The sequence below is a fragment of the Lepidochelys kempii genome, chromosome 7 (genome assembly GCF_965140285.1).
Source record: "Lepidochelys kempii isolate rLepKem1 chromosome 7, rLepKem1.hap1, whole genome shotgun sequence".
In the NCBI taxonomy this organism is placed as follows: domain Eukaryota; kingdom Metazoa; phylum Chordata; order Testudines; family Cheloniidae; genus Lepidochelys; species Lepidochelys kempii.
This window is the reverse complement of record NC_136386.1, coordinates 13,511,675-13,527,986: the sequence shown is the minus strand read 5'-3', so window position 1 is coordinate 13,527,986 and position 16,312 is coordinate 13,511,675. Positions and strand designations below refer to the sequence as shown.

At 39.7% G+C, this 16,312-nt stretch overlaps 1 protein-coding gene across 1 annotated transcript in view; it reads right to left on the bottom strand.

The window, feature by feature from the left end:
• CNTN6 (contactin 6) overlaps positions 1 to 16,312 on the bottom strand; it is a 228,069-nt gene that overhangs the window by 101,363 nt on the left and 110,394 nt on the right. The gene's annotated exons all lie outside the window — the stretch shown is intronic.

Genomic DNA, 16,312 nt, shown 5'->3' with positions numbered 1-16,312 from the left:
TTTTAACTGAAGCTATAAATATACATCAAGAGAAGAATCTACCCTTCTGTTTCATTGCTTATTAAAAAGGTGCAGATAATAAGGTTCTCAGTGTGGTTCCCCATTAATAATGTGACTCTAATGACAAAAGATAACATAGCAGATGTAGCTTCCAAAAAATTCCACCAAAGCCAATGGTTTTCTTTTTGTTCCAAAAGCTCTCATTTAAAATGCTGAGATTCATTACTTTTATGTCAGCGTGCCTTATGGCAGGGGATGTATCAAATGCATTTTTTTTTCATTCAAACTGTGTTTTAATAAAATATAACAGGATATATCATCACCTTCCTAGAGCTATCTATCCCATATAATTTCACATATTGTTTGCTTTATTTATCTTACCATAAGGGTTTTATGTTCACACTCTGAAACGTACCTTTAGGTCCTGTTAGGCATGGAAATTTAGTCCTGTAGATAGTGTCATGCAAATCAAACTTATAACCTACAAGAAATCAGGTAAATAATAGCTGTGTTTGCTTTTTTTCCCTATGAGCTAAACTTTTTTTTTTTATTTTAAATATTTTATTTAATGCTGCACAGGGAGATAGATGTGTCAGAGGACTGTGTTAATGGGGCTGTTAAATGTCAGGGTTAATTCAGGTCATTTGTATCTAGTGACAGAGTCAACTGTTTCTCACTGTGAGAAATAATCAGATTATTTTGTGATTACATTAGCTCAGATTTGGCCCAGGCTGTCTGCTCCTGCAGTCACCTTTGTTTTGAATTTTTGCCAATGTCACTTGCTGATATGCTGGTGGTGATAGGAAAGTTTTCTTTTAGGACCTGCACATTTAATACATGTCCTTCTTGGGTAGTGAAGTCCATCAGAAAGCTGCTGGGGATATTGTTGGAAATTATTTCCATGAGCTGTCTCTGGTAGGGGGAAATACACTTTTCTTTGAAAGAGATGGTTATAAGAGACTTCCCTGACAATCGCAGTCTCTTAAAAATATCTTTTTTTTTAACCATTCTTTTCCTGAGAAGGATTATCAAGAAGGCTCTGGTGGAACTGGTCAAGAATCTAATGGAGTTCTCAGGTACATTTACCATACCCACTTTGGCTTTAAGGAATGCTATAACATGGAGATGATGTTGATTGTGGTGGTCAGCAGGCAAAGAAGATCACATGTCTGTGCTGTTTCTTTTGTATTTGTCAGCTGCTTGTGATAGCTCTAACCCGGTGGAGTTCTTTGACACGTTAGTGGACCTTAAAATGAGGAAGTGGAGTCACACTTGAATGGCTCTGTTCTTTTTTTTCTTTCTTTCTTTTTTTTGAGAAGATGTAGAAAGTAATAGTGACCAATTGTTCAACTTCCCTTTGGGCTCTCACATTGGTGATTCCACAGGATTGGACAGTTCCCAGTGTGTGTAGGGGATCATTATATAGCTAGCTAGAATTCATGAACTGTGATGTCATCAATATGCAATACCCACTAGTTCTATATGTCAGTCTCTTCAATCTCTCCTGCTGTCAAGTGTCTTGCCTAACATCTAATTATGAGGTTAAGGATGAGACCAAGCTGGTGAGGATAAGAATGAGGTAATACCTAGTGGGTAACCAGAAGAAATGGAGGAGTCTATATCTATGCTTCCCATTTATTATGCAAGTTTGCAACGTAGGGCTCTTCCAGTGTTTCCCCTAAGGAACGTATTGTATTTGTGCTTCGCAATCTGTACTCGCTGTTGGCTGATTTGGGTGGGGACAGATTCAAAGTGCTGTTTTTTTTATCTAGAAAGTTCTTTTTGAGACCTGGCTTTCTCAGAGAATACTTTTTTCTTCATGTGGTTCAACAGCAGTTTGATCAGCTGAGGTGTTAAAGCTTATTGTCCCTTAGCTTAAATGAGGGGAGGGGTGTGTCAAGGGTTCCAAATAATTATGGGTCCTGAATTCTGGAAATGACATGAAGGAGGCTCAGGATGAAAGGGGTCAGGGACACTGAAATCACATCTCACCCCTACAAAAGTTCCTTCCAATCCAAGATGGAGGCACATTGGTAGATGTAGGTATGTTGGCAAGGCTTAGGTGAGAATGGTCCCATTGCTTGTGTTGCACCTAGTCAATAGAAGAATTCTGCCTCCAGGGTGGTCAATCCTGCACCAAACTAACTTTTTCAAAGTGATAAAAATAGAGTGACAGTTTTGTTCGGATTCAGTTTCAGCATTGTATTTGTTCACTATTTCCACAAACAGCCACTATTCTCCCCTTATTTTCAACAACTGGGTAACTTCCTGAGCCAGCAGGCAGAGAATTTATGAACAATAATAAACAAAAACAAATAACAAACAAAAAAAAAACAGCCTAATCTACTCAAAACAACAGTAGTCACTATCTGGACAGGCTCAGCTCTTGCTTATCAATACCTGAATTCGCTCCCCTTTAGATGAATCTTACACAACTGACTTTACTTTTTTTCTTCCTCTCCCTCTTTTTGTATATTGGTCTCCTGGACAGATAGTCTCTTTTCAGAGGTGGCTGAATTGAATTAGGCAGCTGGAGCACCTCATGAGCACGTTCTACACTCTGTTATGGTGACAATTGAAGGTATCTTTCAATTCATTGGAAAAACATTTTGGAGATATCTGATGTCCCTTTAATTGCCTGCCCGCTAGTTTTCTGGGTTGGAGTTTAAGTATTCTATGGGGGGAAAAGACAAAAAGGAAAGGAGCATATAGTTTGTTGTATTCACTACCATAAACAGAAAGGAAACCAAGAATGGCATCATTCTGTATACTTCACTTATATTCAAACTTAACAGATACTTATTGTTTTATTTATTTGATGTACTACCTAAACACCCAGTCTTTTAAACCTTTTACAAACATGTCTACGTACTTGTTCTGAAAATTTAGTACAATATAAATGAGGGAAGTATTAATAGAGTCATTGGATTATGCCTGTTCCCTTTTCTCCAGATCCGTATTTGCTATAGATCCATATCAATTACCTACCCATCTTCTTGGGAAGGGAGATTAGTAGGTGCATAGCACCCACTTACACCATGTCCCAAAGTCAGGCAGTGGTGCATAGGCCTTAGCGTTGACTTGGTTTATACAGAGATAAGTGCCTCACAGAGCATTGTGTGCTTATTAGAATGTAGCAAAAATCAAGTCACATAAGGTCTTTCCCAACACTGCTGTGAAGATACTGGCAATGGCATGTGAAGGCTGCTGTGAAAAACCAGTGTTTAGAACACGGATAAACACCTCTAGGAAGTGCTTTTGTGAGGATTGGGTAGATCCTCATAAGAACACTGCCTCAGACTTCAAATGTCCCCATAACATCTGGGGATGGTTCAGGCCTGAATATCCCAAATTTCAGAGTTTAGGAGAAGGGACCCAATTACACTGTGGGGAAAAAAAACCCTCGTCTTCAATAAAAGAAGGATCAGAAACTCTCAGAAAGTTTCAAACCTGCACAACATTTTCAAAAGACAAGCCTGGGAGCTTAACTCTGTTAGACGGCAAAAAACATGGACTGAACAGAGACATTGAATTTATGGCTTATTAGAACAATCTGTAACCCACTCATCCCCCCTTTTGTCCTATGACTGCAGAAGTGTTAATGGGCCACTCTACCTTGAACAGGAGGACTTGTGGCACCTTAGAGACTAACCAAGGTGCCACAAGTCCTCCTTTTCTTTTTGCGAATACAGACTAACACGGCTGTTACTCTGAAATCTACCTTGAACAGTGGATGTGCTAACTACTTATGTTAAACTATTTGTTCCACCTCCTAGGAGTTCCTTTCCCAGGCCTGAAGAAGAGCTGTGTGTGTCTTGAGAGCTTGTCTCTCTCACCAACGGAAGTTGGTCCAATAAAAGATATCACCTCCCCTGCCTTGTCTCTCTAATCTTATGGAACCAACACAAGCTACAACTACACTGCATACGAAGTTTCAAACTGTCAGATTACCACAGGGATGAAATAAACCAAACCTTTTGAGGTTTGTGCATTAGTAATAAAAACCAGCAGAAATCCCAGCACATTTTATCCTGCCTTTTGCTACTGTAGCACACAGAAGACAAGGCTTTATCTTTTTTTCTTAAAACAGAATAAAATAAAGCAAAATACCCTGAAAAATATACGTAGTTTAGTCAAGGGCTGCCAATCCCCTTCCCTTACTGTAAATCGTAGATTCACATTTTTGCTAAGAACAAGATTCTGCTGGTAAAAGAAGCTTGGGGGGTGGGGGTGGGGCGGAGGGGAGGAGCAATACTGTGAAGCATGTTTTCACAAAGATGCAAAATTAACCAAGTTTCTGTTCTCAGAGTTCTGCCAGTAATATTACACATCACTCTGGACATAGGCACCGACTCCATGGGTGTTCCAGGGCTGGAGCACCCACGGGGAAAAAATGGTTGGTGGTGAGCACCCACTGGCAGCCCCGCTATCAGCTTCCCCCCAAGCACCTCCCACCCAGTGGCGGGCCCCATGGATCAGCACCTCCCACTCCCTCCCCAAGCCTCCTGCCCTCTGTAATCAGCTGTTTTGCAGCATTCAGAAAGCTCTGGGGTGTGAGGGGAGAGGAGTGAGGGTGGAACTGGGCAGGAAGAGGCGGGGTGGGGGTGGAGCAGGGTGAGAAGAGGCGGGGCATGGGGGGCATTGGGGGAAGGGGTTGAACAGGGGTGGGGCATGGGGCAGGGCCAGGGGGTCAAGCACCTCCCATTCCCTCCCCACGCCTCCTGCCCTCTGTAATCAGCTGTTTTGCAGCGTTCACAAAGCTCTGGGGTATGAGGGGAGAGGAGTGAGGGTGGAACTGGGGAGGAAGAGGCAAGGTGGGGGTGGAGCAGGGTGAGAAGAGGTGGGGCATGCCAGGGGGCATTGGGGGAAGGAGTTGAACAGGGGTGGAGCATGGGGCAGGGCCAGGGGGTCAAGCAGACCCCCTCCCCCGCACTTTGAAAAGTCGGCGCCTGTGACTCTGGAAATTGGTGCATTTGCTAGAAAGCAGGAGACTGTAAGGAGAAACTTTTGTCTGGTGAGGCTACAGTAATCTGTCTTGCATCCACCCTCTACCTTTCCTTAAGGAATTGATTTCCCCTTGTTTTTCATTTAAAATCACAGACTCCACTTCTGATTAAAATGTCAATAGTGCAACAGTTTCCTAATTAGTAAGACCAATTTTGATGTGGTAAGAAATTATCTTCAGTATCTGATCTACAAGTGATGTGCCAAATCCCTGTGCAGGAATCTTGCCTGTTTCATTGGCATTATTGGCAGTATACTATAGGTCAGATCTGCCAAAGTGTGCAGCACTCACCACAGTTGGGGACAGGTTTTCAAAATAATTTAATTCCCATTTGGTTACCTAAAGGAAGTGACCAGATCATGAAGAGGTGCTCAGCACCACCCATTAACACCAATGGACACTTAGTGAGTGCTTAATAGAATTAGTCAAAAAAAATTCTGCTTAAACTCTGATCTAATGGAAAATTGGGTAAACCCCCAGAACACCTGGAAAATGAGGGGGAAATGATTGGTAAATGCCTCATCAGGGCCTCATGGGATTTGTAGCTCAGGTGCCTTATTCTTCTCTATGGGCCAGTTTTCTCAACCAGCCTACACCTCCTATGATGCATTGCAGCCAGGGACTCCCATGATGCACTGTGACAGTAGGAGACTGGGAGGTATAGTCTAGCCAGGGAACCCAGCCCATGGAAGAGAATGGTTGCATGAGGCACCCGAGCAACAACTCCCATGAGGCACCATAGCTACATTTCCTCATCCAACATTTTGGCTGAAAATGTTCAATTTTGGGCTAAAAGTTTTGGGTTTTTTTAGTTTTTCACTTAAAAAACAATGTATTTTAGTTTTTGTCATTTTTTTCTGAGCATACCTCCATCCTCAACCACTCGATTTTCCAATCAGCTCTGGAGTCGAACTGTTTTGAAAATCTGCCCCCTGAAATAAGTGAGTAAATGTAAGGTGTTCGGTGCTGAACTCCTTTGAAAATCTGCCCCGACACGAACATTTACAATAGCTGCAGCAGAACCCTGCTGCCTCCTTTGTTATTGTGTTACCTAGCATAACTTTATAACACAAGATGACATAACCTAATAAAGCATAATGTTGCCTGTCAAGAACAGTATTAAATAAGATAGCAAAGATCAGGTGTTTGGCATGTATTTAGATTGCTAATATGCACTTAGGAATAGTGTGGATATGTAACAGATGGTATATTTTGCTAACTATAGAGTTTCTGCAGAAATCTATAAATAAGATATTACCTATTTCTCTGTGATTCCTTCCATTCTTTGCCTGCATTTCTCTCCCTTTGTGAATAATGAGTTGCCACAAATTGCATTGTACATATGAGCAGCAAGTCAAAAAAAATAATCCCCTTTTCAGAATTGTGTGTGCTGGCAGATTACTATTGGTATGGCACAATTAATCAGTCAAATGTAATAATGAGGTCCTGTAGACAAAGAAAACACTCAGGTGAATAAGTGATTCTTCACAGTGAAGTGTGGAAATATATGGACTCAGCTGTGTGTGGCAGCAAGTCATCATCTTCAGTAGGGAACATCTGCGGACCTCAGCAAGAGAGATATATGCTTAGAACAGGAAAAACATATGTTACCCAGTAGAAACCAAATTAGCAGCTGACAGGACCATTTCTGATATAGGTTGAAAAATTTGAGGTAGCGGGGTTTCCAGATTTGCATGAGGTGTAAATATGGGAAGGAAGTTGGTATAATGGGTATAAATTGTTATAGCTCTGTCAAAGTCAACAGAATTACACTGATTTACACCAGCTGAGGGTATGGCCTGTGATTCTTAAATTTGGATATTCAATTACAAGTAAAAGAAGAAGGTAAAATGAATAGTATTTTAGAGGAAAATGAACATCAGAGCAGTTTTGCTAAGTACTGCACTGCAGTTAGCAGAAGATATGCAAATCCATAGTGATCAGTATAGTGTTTAGTTAAGGTGATGAATGATGATATCTGGAGAAATGTACTAATGTAATATACACAAACATTTCCTACTCAATGTGCTCATGATACTGCATTAAAAGGACTGATGATCAATCACTGAAAGGAGACTATTTCCCAAAGTCTTTTTTTTTAAGTGTTCAGTGCCAGCCACTCCTATGAATGCTGATTGGACCAGAAGTTTATAACTATTTTTATTTTTACCTACAGGACGCTTGATTTATTTTTTTTAACGTAAACTTCTTCTAAAATAAAGTGATGGAGTAATTATTTTAAGTCACACAAGAGTGTATCCTAACATGTCACAAAGCAGTAGTTCAGACTGGATGTGGGGAGATGATGCATTTTCGTACAATGGGTATCAAAATCTCATTAGGAGGAGGAAATAATTTAATATTAATCTATGTATGGTAAGGTCAAAACTATATAAATTACATAATGGTAGTTGGGACACTTCCGAATCTGCAGCTTAATCGGACATCATTCTTCAGGGTGATGGAGTGTTATTCCGTTCTTTCACATGCATTTTAAAATGCCAGAGACGGAGATGGCAGAATCCTCACCTTTCAGACAGAAGCTGGCAGATAGGTAAGGGTGAACCAGTTCAAGTAAAATATGAACTGGTCTGGCTCTGAGCTGATTGTCCGAATACAAATTTTTGTTCTAGATAAAATCCCCTCCATCTAGTCTTACTCTGAATCCCCTACTTCACACCTCCATTTTTAGTCCACATCATACAGCTGATTTCTCTCTTTTTTTAAATACTGGGCAGAGCACATTCTTTAGTGGGCCTTGGCAACTGATACCTATATGGCCACTGCACTACTAATAACTAATTCCCTGGTCTTAAAGTGCTCTTAGGTGCTTTGAATACAGATAAATATACCAGAATCTGCCATGCTTGCTTACAGATACATGGCGTTCTGATACCATGGTGAGGGCAATGTACAGAAAATAATAAAACTGTGTATTATTCCGTGAAGTAGAAGCAGAACAGGCATCAAGGCCATGAAGTACTGACACACACTTTGCAATAAATTAAATCCAATGGATGACACTCATGCCAAGTGAGTGATAAATAGTGCTATTGTAACCCATGCCTGGTTGGTATGGTACTCTGGCCCCCTCTAGTGGCATATAGACCATCTAGAGCAGTGGTTCTCAACATATTTACCATTGTGGGCCGCAGGTGTGGCCTGCAGTGTGTTATATGGGCCGCATCCAAAACTACCTGTATGGCTCGAGGATGTCACATAGGCCGCAGCTGTGTGCTGATTGGGCCGCCCGCAGCCCACAGGCCGCAGGTTGAGAACCACTGATCTAGAGATTGAGTCTGCTACAACCCTAACCTAGAGTCATGTGGCTTATAGCCCATGCAGTAGAGGTAAGCTTCAGAGAACCCAGGTTTGATCCTGCCTGACGACAACCAGGGTCTGTTGGATAGGAATTGCATGATTTAAGCTGAGACAGCTGAGTATCAGAATGCTCCTAGTTTGGGTTCAGTTGGGATGCTTATAAAAAAACCCCAGAAATATCTAGGCCTCCTGAGTTGGTAAATTTGGGTTAAAAATGTCACAGAAAGTGATTGTTTCATGATGTTTTCTGACATTTCCATTGCTTCTGTTCCCAGTTATAGCTGGGAACATTATGAGGATAGCTTAGAGACTAACAAATTTATTATGCAAATTTATGCATCCGATGAAGTGAGCTGTAGCTCATTAAAACTTATGCTCAGATAAATTTGTTAGTCTCTAAGGTGCCACAAGTACTCCTTTTCTTTTTGCAAATACAGACTAACACGGCTGCTACTCTGAAACCTATGAGGATAGCGTTTATCATGGCAGTCCAGCATTTCTTGTTGAAATCCTGGCCAGAAACGTGAAGTAAGAAAGTAGAACTGCAGTGTCGGGAGGGAATCATCATCATCTTTTTTCAAGACATGAGTGCCAAGTCATAAAGAAAACTTTGATCCAAATACTTCACCAGTTCCAAAAACGATTTAGTTATGAATTCTAAAAATGGGCCAAGGTTCAGAGAGTTTTATTTTATCCAACACTGTTGACCTTAGATTTAAGTCTAGCAATTTCTTTCACTGAGAAAAAAATATCTCTTGCATACTGGAGAAACAATGGATATGGGAGTGAGAGAAGAATGTAGATCTGGTCTTTTTGTGCATCCTTGAACCAACTTGCTAGTACAGGACACTGTTTCAGAAAGGCAGAGCTCAGAAACCAATCTTATCACTGCTCCAGAAAGACCCCTCATGTATTTTCACCTTATGCATGTTTCCTGACTTTCAGACTGCACAATATGTGCAGTAGCACACTGAACTTTCCATGACACCAGCCAAGACACCATGTTCTTTTTGGATCTTCTTTAGTTAGTCACTGTCATTTGCACCACTCTTTGGGCAACTGATGCAGGTCATGCAGCAAAGTAGGTCTGATGCAACAGTATGTTAAGGATTCCATGCAAGGGATATACTCTTGGTGCATTTATATGAAGATGATAAAACAACACTGATTTGGTGCATGAGATTTGGTGATCTGGTGATAAATGATGTTGCTTTATTGCCAATGGCTTATTAGAAGAAAAAAAATCTTCTTTTTTTATAATTAGAAAAAATAAAACTCTATTAACCTATTTTAGGAACGAATATTGAATAGCCCTGTACTACTAATGAGCAAACAAGGAAATAAGAGCATTTTAATACATGAGATTGTTACAGACAATTAAAACAAGTCAAATTTATCACCTTGCATAATTACTAACAGTTCATCTGAATTAATGCAATTTCATGCTTTCTTGAACTTTTGATTTTTTTCCATGAATGTTTTGTCATTATATAATCCCAAATATTACTGATATATTTAAAGGCCATTATTGAATAATACTATGTATGCTAAGTCATTAGAAGTAAGAGCACTTCACAAGTTAGAAATCCTGCTGAGGAAAAATCAATAGGCTTTCTCACATTTCTGTGGAGATGTGCTGATTTGTGATACAACACGTTGGGTTCCAGTTTCTTCTTTGCTTTAGAGAGTGAGATAGATCATGACATGATGTATCACAATGTAATTTTCCTCACCGGGAAATGTGACCAAAAATTGTGAACTCAGCAGTTCTCAGAAAAAGCCCATTGTTAAAATCTGCAATAAGCAATTCTACCATCTGTGATTAGAGACTGGTTATTTGTTACCTAATTTTTTTTTCCTGTGGTGCAAATTACTTATATAATTGACTGCTGTTATAGTGTATGTTACAAGTCGCCCTTTGTGCCTGATTCACAGACGATATGAGTCTCTATTACTACACCCAGCTAAAGAACCTGGATCCTTAGCTTAAGCTGTAGCAGTTCATACTTTTAGTTTTGGAGTTCCCTGATATGTTTTTGAAGATGGGAGCTATTGGGGATTGGTTCTGCTTTGAGCAGGGGGTTGGACTAGATGACCTCCTGAGGTCCCTTCCAACCCTGATATTCTATGATTCTATGAATTGTTGTTATTCACAGGAGTTAGCCCCTGTGCAAACAATGAGGCTACTCATATGATCAAAGCTTTGCAGAACTGGGACCTTAGACTCATTCCTACCTTTGTTGCTATTTCATAGTCATCATCTTTCGTCATGCAAGAAGGTTCATTGACTTCAGCAGGGCTACAAAAATAGTTAGGGTCAGATAGTTGTGATTGGCCCTGGTGCACATCCAAAAGAGTGCAGGGCACCAGGATGCTCTCACAGAGTTCTCCAGAAGGCATTGTGCCACCTAGAGGTACAATGCCTCCTAGTGTTCCCATTTGGGCACTGTAGCTTTGAGCAATCCCAAATGCAGATTGGTTCTAAAATGCCACAACTGGCTGCAAATGCATGTATAATATCAATGTGTTTTTTGTCATCATTGCTGTACTTTTGAAAACAGTTATGTATAACTATTTTAAAGAAAATCTAAAATAGAGAGTTAAACATGTTGCACCAAAGCCACCTCCATTTGGGCATGTGGGAAATTTCATTGACATCAGTAGGTCTACTAGCTTGAGTAAAGCAAGCAGGATGTGGCTCACAATGAAATCTAGTATTCTCACTTTAAACAGCATGAGGAAAACTCATCTAAAAAAGACAATAGAGTGAGACTTCAACATAAGTCGTCAATTAATTATTGCTGTTTACAGTGTTATTGTAGCCATGTTGGTGTCAGAATATGAAAGAGATGGAAGACCAAGTGAAGTTGGTCAAATGAAAAAGATATTATCTCTTTTTCTGTTTCAATCAACCAGTAATAGAAGAGACTGGATAATTGTCAATCTAAGTGTTTGTTATTAACTGCATCATATGGCTGATTTGTTTAAACAGAAACTAGTAAGTAATACAGCAACGTATACAATACTGTATTATTGGTACCATTACTTGTAATGTATGTCTGGTCCAATGGTCTTGATGAAAAAAGAATTCAGCACAATGGAAATAAAAGCCCTGAAATAATTTATCTATACATCTATAGGAACTGAATTTGAACATCAGAAAATTAGTCAATTAAATTAAGATCCATTTTTAAAATTTTTGAAGATACCTAAAAAAAAAAAAATTCTTTAAGATCAGAGTCCTTAATTTTTTTTTTTCTCCAGAAAATAACTCTTTTTCAACATCATGGAAAACCAATATTATGATAAACAAAAACAGCAACAGAATATCAGGTAACCTCTGAGTATGTTAACAATCAGGGTGGGAGGGAAAAAAGTCAATTTTATCAATGGCAACCCACAGTTTAGCATGTAAAAACAATGATGCTTGAACACTTATTTTAGAAACCTCCATTGTAAGCATATTAATGTTATTTTTGAATGTTGGTCTGATGTGTTTCAAGAGTTATAGAATCTCAGTCTTAGAAGGGACCTCAGGAGGTCATCTAATCAACCGCCCTGCTCAAGCAGGACCAATCCCCAATTTTTGCCCCACATCCCTATAATGGCCCTCCTCAAGGATTGAGCTCACAACCCTGCGTTTAGCAGGCTAATGCTCAAACCACTGAGCTATCGCACCTCCCTAAATGCTCAGTGTTATGCTCAGTGATCTAAATCAGAGGCTTTTGACCTTTTTCATACTATCAGCTCATTTTACAAAAGGGCCCATTTTCCATCTAGACATAAAGAGAGAAAGGGTCACAACTGACTGTGGACCTGTTCATGACACCTCAAATGAGAGGGCTGTGCATTGCAATTAGAAGGTTCTAAATATATAAGGCATTTTTTTAATCCTGATGACATGATCTCTTCACAAACATAAGACCATATGATAAATGATTTCCCTCATGGCGTTACCACCATAGGCTCCCACTGTGAAATCAGATGCCCTGCCACAAAGCAGTGGAATCTGACAGAGCTCACTGAAACGATTGTCGGCCGTTGATTTTACAGAGGGAGGGAGGGCCTGACAACATGTACCCAGAACCACCTGCGACAATGTTTTTGCCCCATTAGGCATTGGGAGCTTTACCGAGAATTCCAATGGGGGGCGGAGACTGCGGGAACTGTGGGTTAGCTACCCACAGTGCAACGCTCCGGAAGTTGACGCTAGCCTCGGTACTGTGGAAGCACTCCACCGAGTTAATGCACTTAATGCACTGAGAGCATTTTCTGTGGAGACACACACAATCAACTATATAAAAATGATTTCTAAAAAAATGACTTCTATAAATTCGACCTAATTTTGTAGTGTAGATATACCCTTAGAAAAACATTGGGGAGGAGAGGAGTATGTTCCAATATTCTAGAACCCAGGGTATAAAAGCCCCCACCCGCCAAATGGGTTCCACCTTCACATTGCAGGGCATTTGAGCCTTTAATGTGGATCTGTAAGGGCCATGTATTCAGAAAAGTAGTTACCTTGGTAAGCACCCTCATTTTCTACAGATATCACTATGGTGGCGCATAGTGATCACAAGTTGCTCAGAAACCTCATAGAGTCACAAAATACTTTTTTAACTCTCAAAAGTGAAGTAAACTTATCAAGTAACTTCTCTAATGCTTCCTATATCCTGATAATGGTGTTGATGCTATTGATCTCTTTCTTCTTTTAACACTATCTAATCTTCAGTATTTACCTTCTAATTGATTTTCCATCAATTCATTCTTAAGATTAAGAGCAATGCTATATCTAATTAAGGCGGCTGAAAGCATTAGTCACTTCCTGATTTAAATCCTTGTATTTTCCACTAAACATTTACAGAGCCTCTCTTTACTATAATGTATCTCTTCTGTCCCCTTTGAAACTATATGTTGGGTAAGCCTCCAAATTGTCATTAATATAATCTTGCATTGTGACAATAAACCATAATACACTATAGAGACACAATGATCGTGGCTGAACTAACAGCCACAAAGAATGCTGAGGGTCTCATTCCACTAGGCACAGGTTGAAATCCTGATGTAATATGTACTGCTCGTGTTCCATTGTCCCACTTGGGATATTCCACAGACCTACCCTACCTTCTGTTTAACAGGAAACCTTCATCCTTTTTTTTCTCCTATCTCCCTTCACAAAGACATACTAGTTCTGGGCATAGTATATTATTTCTCCTTCACTCTGAGACTGAATCCCCTCTCTTCTGTCCCCAGTTGTCATGGCAGAGTTCTTTGGAACAGGTGGGAGAAGAAAGTCAGTCACCAAAATTCATCCCTTTAGAGATCTATCCAATTGAATAACTTCACAGGAGGTCTCTGATTAGCATAAATTGGCTCTGGAGATTCCGATGGAGAGTTGAATTGCAATGATAGGCAGCCTATACTGAATATTAGACAACCATCATTCAGGAGTAACAGTTGGTGTAAGGTTGGCCTTGCCGTTAAGGGACTGGACTGGGACATTGAAGATTTGGGTTAAATTTCTGAGCCAATCCCAGTCTTCTGGGTGAATTTGGACAAGTCACTTAGGACAAAGATATTTTAAGGTATTTATTATATAGGTGCCTATCTACCTCTTTTGGTGCATAAATACCTTAAAAAATATGGCCCTCAATCTCTCTGTGCTCTAGTTCCCTTGTTGTAAAACATGGATAGCAACACTTTGTCTGCCTTGTAAATTAAGAAAGTAAGCTCCCCCCGCAAGATAATATCAAGCACCACAATGGAGGAACAGCAAAAGACCATAATTAAATTAAACATTGAAGGACAGAAAAATCCTTGACTGAGTTTATATTTGCTGTGTGCACAAAGAAATTCACTGCAAAGCATATCCTCTGATGTCCTTCAGCGGGACCACATCTTTAGTGTTAACAGCATAAAATATTAAAACTCACTTCTGAATCAAGCCACGGTGAACTGTGCTGAGCAGTGACTATTGATGGAGGCTTTCACTCTAAACTCCAGCTGGAGGCCAGAGGTACAGCCAAGAAATTTACCCTCGCAAAAGGAAACAAAATATATTTATATTTAATATTTATATTATTTACGTTTTCTCGCTTGTCATCATAGAGTCAATTTGTCACCTGTCATCACAGAGTCACTTTACCATCTGCATGAGTATTCCCAGATTGGAGTGTTCTTAAAAACAGATTTCTCTTCAAAGTCTAAATCAAATGGGCCAAATTAATCCTTATGTAACTCCACTGACTTCAATGCAGCTACACTCGGGATGGACTTGGCCCCTGGTGTCAAACTGTATCTCATGGCGGAGGCATTCATTCTCACCTTGAACTGGTCTCTTCTATTTCTATTTCCCCACTCTCCTATTTGGATCTGTATTCTCAGTATGCATATGGGTGTTTATGTATGACTAAGTCATTTGTTCACTCAGAACTTCACTCAGATAATTTGTTCACTCAGATCCTTCAATTGCCTCTGAGCATGTGTAGTCCTGAATGAACCTGCACAAAACCAGTTTCATGATAGGGGCTTTGTTCACCATAAGCCAGATCTATCTTGCAAGGTGCTGAGTACCCCCTGTGAAATACTGAGTGCCCTCATCTCCAGTTACTTATTTATATTAATTGGCCCTGGGCACCCTCACACAATATTATGAATGATAATCCATGCCAATAAAATATAAGTAATCGAAAAAGCAGAAGATCTCACAACACATGGGCCTTCCACACAGAATATAACAAAGATCCCCACCCACCCATTGTTGCCCTATCCAAATGCTTGTCTAGAAAGATTAACTTTGCAGTAGGTCCTTAACAGATCTTGAGCCAGTGCAGGGTTGCCCATCTGGACCCTTGACATGCCCCCACCTTCTCTCTCCCCCACCCAACCTGTACCCCAGGAGGAGTGGGGGGAGTGACAGGGTCCAGTTGCTGCACAAAACACCAGCAGGGACATCCCTCTGAATTTTCTGGAATTCACCTGAGTAGTGAAAAGGGGCCTTAATCCTGCTTGTGAATGTGACCCCAGTTCTATGGTTTTCAACTTCAACTCAAGATTTTAACATCTTAGATGTGGCTATTTATAGCTCTGTGAGGTAAAAACAATGTAATTCTTCATATCAGAATTTATCCTTTCTATCCTGAATAGCTAATTTTGGGGCCTTTCACACTTTTATTATTAAAAGTATTTATGATGAAGACTCTTTCTGTCCCTTGAACATAAATTGTATAATATAAAGACTAAATAATTGAGCTTTATCTTATGTCTTTGAAACCAATATTAAGCAAGATTTATTTGTGGTACAAGAATAAATAAGTAATAAAAACTGATTTAATTACTTTTTGTTCAAAGAAAACAGTCATTTATTACTGAGAATTTTATGTGGTTTACTTATTTTTTCCAAATCTCCATCTATCTTTTTATTTTTTGTGCCAAGCCAAAAATAAAAAAACTCATGTGGACATTGTAGATATTGCATTCCATAATTTATTGGAAGCTAAGTCATATTGTGTTCAATGAAACTCGGATAGATAAAAAGGAACTTCACCCACACCACAAATAAAGAGACTGGTTTTACCCTTCAAAAATATTAAATTGTATCAATCAGAATCCAACAGCTTTGGGACCTATAGATGCTTTGTTACCAACAATATCTCAATCACACATATTGCTTTTTCCAGGACAACTTACACCAGGCTGATTTAGGATAAACCTTTCTATAGGAATAACAGAAGAGTAAATAATATCTTACTAAAAATAACCTTCAAATACTTATATGGTCCCTATTACCTGAGTAAATCATAATCTTTAATGCTCCTCACAAGAACTCTCTGACGTGTGGAATTGCTATTATCCCCATTTTATAGACAGGGAACTTTGGCACAAGGAGAACAAGTGACATACTCAAGGTCACACAGAAAGTCTATGGCGGAAATAGAAACTGAACCCAGGTCTTCCAGGGTATGCCTACGCAATGTTGGGACGAAA